We start from the raw sequence: 9,301 nt of genomic DNA, 5'->3' as shown, positions 1-9,301 counted from the left end.
TGTGTGTGTGTGTGTGTGTGTGTGTGTGTGTGTGTGTGTGTGTGTGTCCCTGCCCCTTTCTAGCCTGGGCAAGACTGGGCATTAATTGGATCCCAACCCCTATTTGGGTTTTCCCCAGAGGAAGGCTAGCCATGGATCCCCTCTGGGCTCTGGGGCTATCCTGAACTGTTGGATGAATATTGCATCTATGCCATTATAGTTTATGAGATCACATGTTTTGAGCACGTTTATTGGTTGAATAGCAACTTAGTTGCCTGACTCAGTTACTATTCTGGGGCGGTATTATAAGGATAGAAGTGCATGATGTCTTCAGAGAGGGCCAGCAGCTCTGGGGGGAGGGCTTCCCCGCCTTTTCACGGCTCCTCATTCCTCCAGTGCCCATTTTTCACCCAACTCTCACTTGTAGCTCCAAGAAGCCACAGCAGGTACAGTGGTCACACCCTTGTAAAACCATCTCAGCAGGGTGAGGGTACCCGCCAGGCTTCAAGACCCTCGGTGAGTGAAGGGGATGTCTACCCCGGGCATTGGGAATGGGCAGATGAGAACCATCTGTTCCTATGGCCACGAAGGTGGCTGAAGCAGGTGCTGGTGAACACTTGGTCAGGCACCCACGGCATCCTGGGCCATCACCGGTCATCTTGACCTTTGTCCTGCCGCTGGACTTCAATGACTCTGGAAGAGAGAGTGAGGCTGACAACTTTGTTCAACTGGGTCTCATTTCGATCTGACTGACTCTTAAGTCAAGGCATCACCCATGATGTCATCGGTTCTCTTCAGGAGCCTTGTTTTCTTATCTGTAAAATGAAGAAGTCAGACTAGCTGGCCTCCAAGTTCTCTTCTAGCCCTAGGCTTGTGACCTCTCTGATTTCTCCAATAATGAAGATCCCAACCTGTCTATTCTTTCTCATCCCACCATAAATTCTTTTTGAACTTCTTCCCAACATGGCAGCCTTTTAGTAAAACACAGATATGGTTCAGTTAAGGTGGCAACTCATTTATCATTGGACAAGGTTTTCACATGTAGAGTACCAAAAGACATGTGTGTACTTACACACATATACACGAATATATACATACACATATGTGTGTATATGAAGATAGTCCAGAAACAGACATTCCTAGCGTCCTCTGACCCCTTCTCTGCCAATCTACCACTCTCACTATAGAAAGGGAAGGGAACTATTTTGCTTTATAAACAAAGAATTCAATCAGCAAGAGGTTTACCTACTCAGTTAAATACCATCCTCTCCATTAAATATTATCTGCTTATGCACCACCCACTTACTAAGTACTATCTCATTTCTTCCTGCCCTGTGCACATGCCAGGCAATGTACAATGTTCTGGAGATACAAAGACTGACACCATGACTACCTTTAATAAGCTTAACATTCTAATGAGAGAGACAACAGTTATAAAAATACTTTAGACATAGATTATAATAGGTAATACATTGTGAAATATGTGTGTATACGTAAGTATATTTGATAAAAAGTATATCTAACAAATACAAATAGATACAAGGTCATTAAATAGCACAAGGTACTTTGGGAAGAAAGGCCTAACAATGGGAAGAGAGAAAGCCTCCCTGCAGAAGACGGAGCCTGAGCTGAATCTCAAAGGCAGAGAAAAGTTACTGGATGGAGACCGAGAGAAGGAGGGTGTGTGTGCCAAGTGGGAGAGCTAGCCCATGCATAGACACAGAGACGGGGAGTCATGGGAGGGACAGAGATGGGGCATCATGGGAAGGACAGAGGGTGGTCATGTGAGGGACAGAGATGGGGAGTCATGGGAGGGACAGAGATGGGGCATCATGGGAGGGACAGAGATGGGGTGTCATGGGAGGGACAGAGATGGGGCATCATGGAATGGACAGAGGGTGGTCATGGAAGGGACAGAGGATGGTCATGTGGGGGACAGAAGGTGGCCATCTTTGGCCAGTCTACTAGTGTGTAACTGTCACACTCATTGAGCACAAGGCTGGTTCTCAGGGAGCAGGCATGATCTGTTGCTTGGACCACGCTCAAAGACTTTTCCATTCACCAGAACCTACACAATGTGTCCTCTCTTGGAATAGCCTTTGAAAACACAGGCTCACCTCAACAACAGAGTGAGGCATGATGGTAAGACTTTTGAGGAGGGGCTAGACAATATGAAAATAAAGGCCTGGAATCACCCAAAGATCAATGGAGAGACATTCAGTAGGTGTGTGTGGCCTAAAACATGGCATCAATGAAGAATTGCAAACCACCACAGAAGCACCATAGGAATATAGGACCAGAAAAGGTGGCAGGTTGGCTGGCAACCTGCAAACTCCATTGCGTCCACATAATGTCAAGAGACATCGAGGAAGCCCCTTACCATTGTGAATTGATCCCCTGAGGAGGCTTTCTTAGAGGTCCATGGACAAGAGTCTCACTGCGTAAGAAGGTTTGGGATGTTGTAATCTGCCTAGCTGGAGGGACTAACCACTGGAAAATGAAGAAGACAAATATTTTTATTAAATACTTAATCTGTACCAAGCCCTGGGGATAGAAATATTGGAGCAGTAGAGTCTTTGCTCTCTAGGTATTCACATTCTGGTTGGGGGAGGGGGGTGTAGGACGGTTCACCTGCCGATCAGATGGAAAGGCCCAGGGATCCTAATGGTGCAAATACAGGGCAGATGACAAGATCCACGGGTGACCAATGACATGCATTAAATCCCAGACCCACCAAACTATCCAGGTAAGGAATAACTAGACATTCCATTGATGGCTCTTGTGTGTCCACACTGCACGTTTCATTGGAATTCTCCACAGTAGCCACTGTCTAGGGTACCTGGACAGCTACAGTGTTGACACTTATGCCCCAAACCTTAGACAAACAGAGCAAAAACAGGTGTCAGATGGGGAAGGAAGGTACTGAAGGAAAATAAAGGAGATGGAAAAGTCAGCATGGCCTGACTCAGTCTATGAGGAGATATTTGCTGTTCTCCAAGAGTAAATAAGAGTTCTTGCCAAAATTCAGCTCTTTACTGGGGGAGGGAAAAAGCCTAAATAGAATAAGTTGGCCTAAAATCTGTGGGATGGTTTGGGGTCACCATCATCATTTCCATGTAATCCATGACTGCGGCCCTCATCCCCTGGGACCCAGACAGAGACTCAAGTCAGTCCCGAGACCCCTGTTCTGAGAAGTCCCCACTTTGGTCATTCAGCAGCATAAAAAGATGACATTTCCTTTAAAACCGTCCTTCCAGGCAGCGATTTGGGAGAGAAGGAAGGCAACTCGGCGTCTACCAGTAATCTGAGAATATGGAAACCTCGGGCTTGCCTGGTGAACTCCTTTCCCCCGCCCGAAAGGCTCTGCCCTGCCGCGGATTTAGGGCAAGCCTCTCCACAGGGCCACAGATGGGTTTCTGTTGACAGTTTGCCTACGAGATAGCGAGTGATCCTGCCAGACAAAGTCGCTGGTCCTGTTGCTAGGGATAATGAGAGTGGTGACAAATTAACGGAAGGGGATTCAGACGGCCACTGAACAATGACCCCACCTGGGCTTCTGCGCTGTGCCATCTGCTGCCCCAATTCCTCCTCCCAGGGCCGGAGTTCCCACCATCTCACAGGTGGGATGCTGGGGCTAAGCTGCCGGGACCCTGCAGAATCGTTCTGCCCCCTGGTTTCCTAAGCAGGCCTGGGGGGCACTCTCTAGGACATACAAAGCACCCCAGGAGAGACAGTGAACTTTCTGAAACTTTGCATCAAAACAACGCTGAAAGTGAGTCCCCTGAAACTGTTCATGATCAAGGGGGCAGCAGGGTTCCTGGAAAAGCAGTGTAGGGACAACCGGGTTGCTCAGTGGACAGAGCTCTGGGCCTGGAGTCAGGACACCTGAGTCCAAATCTGAACTCAGACACTTACTGGCTGGCTGACCCTGAGCAAGTCACTTAACCCTGTTTGCCTCAGTTTCCTGAACTGGAGAAGGAAAGGGCAAGCCACTCCAGTGTCTCTTTGAGAAAAACCGTAAATGGGGTCACAAACATGACTAAAGAACAACTCAATAGCAACAGTGTGGGTAAACTGAGTGAGCAGAGAGAGGGCAGGTTGGAATAGCAGCTTGGCCTCTTGAGTGGGCTCAGATGCCGCCTTGGCTGCTCCCTAACTTTGTGGTGGTGGGTGAGCTGAGTGGCTTCTGAGTTCCTTCATGGTCCTGTAACCATGAAGATCAGCGTTTGATCCTGCCCTGTGTGATCGAGGGCGAGGCATCTCATCCCTCTGTGCCTCATGCATCCCGCTAGGACTTGCTACAGGATTGTAGAAGACAGCGGGTTGAACCCCCTCATCTTACAGACCAGGCATGGAGGCCCAAGCCATGTTAAGTGACTTGGCCAAGGTCTTGTAGATGGTACCAGGATCCCGACTGTGACTGTGGCTCAGTATACCTTCCTCTCTGCCGCTCCATACAAGGGAAAGAGGCATAGTCCTGACTGTTCTCCTGAGATGAAGAGGACAGTGGTGATTAGCCTTGTTTTACAGATGAAGAAACTGAAAGGACAAAGTTTAAAGCCCTGGACATGCTGGCAAGAGGCCAGCAGGATCCAGCCTTGGGCCAGTACCTGCCTGCCGCTTATGTTTCAATGGTCTGCAATCCGTGAATCAGACTCATTGATTCACAGTTGACTTAGGACGCAGGTGGACCAAACTGAATGCCATTTCTGGAGTGCCGCTGGTAATTGGCTAAACCAGCTCAGAATACAAACAACAAATTAACCTTCCAAATCCATCTGGCTCCTTCAACTCCTGTAGAGCCGCCCTCGGGTGCAGGGGAGGATGATGTTCTGGCCATGGTGTACCAGCTGAGAAAGCAAAATCTGACACGTTTTTGATTAGGGCCCACCGCTCCTAATAAACCTCCCTTGTGTGTCCTTAGGGGTGAGCTGAAACATATGGCAAAACCCTCACAGGTCAGCCACAGAAAGTTCAACACAATCCATCACTTGACAAGGGACCCATATCACTGTCAGGGCAGAAGAGGAAAGAACTCATAATGGACTGCCAGATAACACCCTGGACCCTGCATTCTTCTGTCACCAGAGACGATGGATGGGCTTCGTCACGCAGCACACATAAGTCTGGGCCTGCTGGACAGGGGGCGGCTGGACAGCCAGGCTAGCGGACAGTCCCAGGTTGAGGCCTCCACAAAAGCATGCCCTCCTTGGCAGACTGATCTCTATTCTTGTCAATCATCAGAACATGTGTCTTACAAGGTAACAGGTTCCAGCCCCCCAGCTTGACAAGGGACCTGAGAGTCAGGTGAGGCCACAGGAGAGTCTGTACATATAACATCATATCTCCAGAAAAAGAAACATTCTGAGTATTTTCAAGTGATGGATTCAGCTGGCACAAGTTAGCAGTGAGTGACGGCGGAAGCCTTTCAGGACGCCCAAACCAAAGTCATGGTCAATCTACCCATTGTACAGAGGAGAATTTTTTTTAAACTGCATGAAAAGTCCCCAAATCAGTAACTCCCTTTATGAGACACTCCCTGGACAGCAATTTGTTGTTACATAACATAGTGCCTTGTCAACACTGAGTAGATGATAATAATTGTTAGTTATCTTTAAGAATAGAATGAAATCATTTTTTCTCATGTTCCCATCCCTGTGAAAGGCAGTGTGGAGTAATGGTTAGCAAGCTGGCCTCTGAGCCAAGAAGACCTGAGTTTGTTCACATCTACCCTCTGACTTATATTGGTCATGTGACCCTAGACAAGTCACATAACCTCCAGGTGTGCTAAGCCACTCTCCCAAGACAGACAGCTGAGTGGGCAGCACAGCAGCTGGAGCATTGGACAGGCAGACAGGAAGATATGAGCTGAGATTCCCCTTTAGACACTTACTAGTGGTGGGACCCTGCCGAACAAGTAGCTGAGCCACTGTCTGCCTCAGTTTCCTCTTCCGTAAAATGGGGAGAATAACAGCCCCTACCTCCTTACAACAGGATCAAATGAGAATCTCTGTAAAGCACTTATAAGCTTTATAGAATATAATATATTATTATATAACATATATTTTACATAAGGTAGCTATATTTATTATTATTGTCATTCTTTCACACCATGAACTCTAGCCTATAGACCCCTTCTCAGAACGATATTTTTAAATGCATAAAATATATGGATTTACAAATGAAACCAATGAGATAGAAATCCACTGATGACAATATCTCTTCTTGTTAGTTCTCAGATCCCAGGTAAAGAGGCAGAGAAGGCACCTGTGCTCACAGGGGGAGTTTCCTCACACTGTGAAATCACAAATCAGGGGCCCGGCCTCTTCCCATCCTCATGCATCTCCTCTACAGAAACTGCAAGTCTTATTTCACTTCCTTGTCTCGGCCTCCTTCCTGTTTCTTTCATGTCATCACTGAAAAATAATTCGTATTTCTCTCTCCCCAAATTCATGACCATCTCCAAACTCTGCCTCTTTCACGAGCTTTAATATTTCCATCCTTAAATGGACCTGAGATACTGGTTAATGGCACAGACTCTCCCTCCTTCTTGTCCACATCTTCCCATAAAACCACCACAGAGGGCGTTTTTATGGTAACAGAATATAGTCTGAAATCATACATCCTTAGCGTACAAAGAAGCTGCTTTCCAGGCAGTGAATGGTGTCCTCTAAGGTGTAATGATGTTGTCGGAGTGTGTAGGCCCTTAACCAGTGCAGATCACGGCTCCCTTCCTACCTGATCCCAAGAAAGTCTCTGCGTCTTCTCTGGAAGGCGTCCAGCGGCAGGAACCTCCCAGTCTCTGCTAGCGGCCCATTCTAATTTGGGACATCTGTAATGGTCAGGAAACACTTCTTTACTCAGAAGTGAAACCTGTCTCCCCAAGCCGCTGTCATTGATACTGATTCTGGGGTCAAGCGGAGAAAGTGGATTTGAACTCAGATCTTCCTGAGTCCAGACCCAGCTCTCTATCCACTGACCTACCTAGCTGGCTTATTAGAGGACAATGATGATGTCCCTCTAAAGCATCCCCTCTCCACATGAAGCTTCCTCTCTCCTCCACTTGCCCCTGACCTAGTGTAGGATCATTCAGTCATGTCCGACTCTTTGTGACCTCATTTGGGGCAGTTTTCCTTCTCCAGATCATTTTACAAACGAGGAAACAGAGGCAGAGACTCAGAACTTCATTTAGTAAATATGTGTTTCTCCAAAACCCCAAACAGGGCATGCATTGTTGTTGGACTGAACAAGGAAAGATTGTTCTACTCTAGGATCATCGGGGAAAATCTGTGCCCACATAGTAGGTGTTTAATAAATGCTTGTTTCCTTCCTGACTCCCTCCCTCTAAGGAAAAGGCTGCCAGTTCTTCTTGTGACTGTCAAGTGAAGTTCATGCCTCAAAAGACTCAGCTGACCTGCTCCGGCCTGCAAGGGCTGCATAGCCAGGTGGATAACCGAGGAACGCATCCTGGTTCAGATCTCACCCCTGACACCTTTAATAGCTAGGTGCCCCCAGGAAGGGCATCTCTCCAAGCCCCGTTCTCCACAGCTGTGGGAAGGTGATAATAGCAGTCATTGTGAGGAACAAATGAAATCCCCTCAGCCTATCAGCCAGCGTTTATGAAGGACCTACTGTGTGTAGGCACTGTGCTAAGTGCTAGGGATACAAAATAGAAGGCTATCCCTGCCCTCAGGGAGCTTGTGGTCTAATGGGACAGACAACCTGTAAATAAGCATATGCAAACCCAGCTGCTACAGGAGCAGTTAGCAGAGGGAAGACCCTAGAATTAGAGGTGGTATGGATGTGTATTTACCATATTAAAAGCTAAAACATCTTAGAATTATTATGAAAATGATTTTGACTTTGAAGATGCCCAGGAATGGTCTTGGGACTCCCAGACCACACTTTGAAAACCACTGACTTAATAGATAAATCTTAAAGAGGCCCTCGGGGCAGCTAAGGGGTGAAGTGGAAAGAACACCAGCCCTGAAGTCAGGAGGACCTGAGTTCAAATCTGACCTCAGGCACTTAGTAGCTGTGTGACCCTGGGCAAGTCACTTAACCCTTATTACCTCCAAAAAAAAAAAGAAGTAGAGAGGTCCTGAGAGCAGAGAGCTTAAGGCACTCACCCATGGTCACCCAGATAATAAGGATCAGAGGCTTTCTGACTCTAAGTCCAACCTCTCTCCCCTTGTAATAGCTAACAGTATCAAAATCTGTGGAGTCAGAATTTCAATGTCACCTCTAAGTGAAACATGAGAACTTCCTTAGCCTAGTGCATGGCATACTGTAGGTGCTTACTCAATGCTCACTCAATCATGTTAAAATAAATTACTTAATAACTTAATGTACTTATTCTGATAGGATGCGATCTTTTTGAGAGCAGGGAGCCTTTGGGGTGGGGTCTCGGTAGCCCAGGATCCTGGCACATGCTGATCAGCTGACTACCCAACCAGTGGTTCTTCTACCCATCCACTGGGGCTACTTCTACAACTAGAAAAGGGTGTGAGGTATGGAGGTTAGTGAGTCGGGAAGTCCAGGGACCAAACCCCACTGCCCACTCTTCCTAGCTGTGTGGCCTTGGAGGAGTCAGTTCAGCACGGAGGCCCAGTCTTATTTGTAAAGTGGGCATGGCCATGCAGGCAGCAGTAACAGGATTGTTGAGAGGCTGCAGCCGATGATGGCTCACAAAACATTCTGCAGACCTTCACGGTACAGTATCAGCTCTTGGCTCTTGTGGAATGATGGAGGTTCCTGCCTCACGGCCTGTTTGTGGGACACTGAGGTGGGGGCATGGCAGGGAGGCAGGAAGGGATGAACCGGTGGTGGGTGAATTCAGCAGCGGAGAGCAGGGATGATGTAAGTGAGTGTCTGAGCTGGAAATCACAACAAATCAACACGAAGGAAGCCCTGGCAGTCTTGGAGCCTGGCCCAGTGATGAGCTCGATGGTGGTAAACCAGCTTCCAGCACAGCCCTTTCCTGAAAGGCAACAGCAGATCTGGGGGCAGGGAAGAGCCCCAGAGCCTGTCACATGGCTTGTGTCCTATGTTGTATGTCGGGATCTTTGGAGCTGGAAGGGCCCTGAGAGGTTGTCACATCCAGCTGGCTCACTTTTCAGATGGGGACTTGGAGATCCCGAGAGGGGCAGATCATGAATTTAAGGGGTGGGATGAAAGCCACATTATAGAAACCCAGAATCTCAGAGGTGGGAGGGACCCAAGGTCTTCTGGTCCAGCACCAGAGCCATAATTCCTGCTGTGATAGTTCACTACTACCTGGGGAGAAACCAATAATAAAGAGAAATAGAGACAGAGTGACAGG

The 9,301-nt window shown here is 47.8% G+C and overlaps 1 long non-coding RNA gene across 1 annotated transcript in view; it reads right to left on the bottom strand.

Annotated features, from left to right (window-relative positions):
* Positions 1-6: 6 nt before the first annotated feature.
* Positions 7-9,301, bottom strand: part of LOC138165250 (uncharacterized) — a 14,373-nt gene continuing 5,078 nt past the window's right edge. The window contains exons 2-3 of the long non-coding RNA XR_011169313.1: positions 2,360-2,469; positions 7-794 (exon numbers count right to left, since the gene is read on the bottom strand). This is a non-coding gene — a long non-coding RNA (uncharacterized lncRNA). The remainder of the gene's footprint in view (positions 795-2,359; positions 2,470-9,301) is intronic.

This window comes from Petaurus breviceps, unplaced genomic scaffold, assembly GCF_028583685.1.
Source record: "Petaurus breviceps papuanus isolate PSGF00001 unplaced genomic scaffold, PetGlider_PUasm1.0 208, whole genome shotgun sequence".
Classification (NCBI taxonomy): domain Eukaryota; kingdom Metazoa; phylum Chordata; class Mammalia; order Diprotodontia; family Petauridae; genus Petaurus; species Petaurus breviceps.
This window is presented reverse-complemented; position numbering and strand designations above follow the sequence as displayed.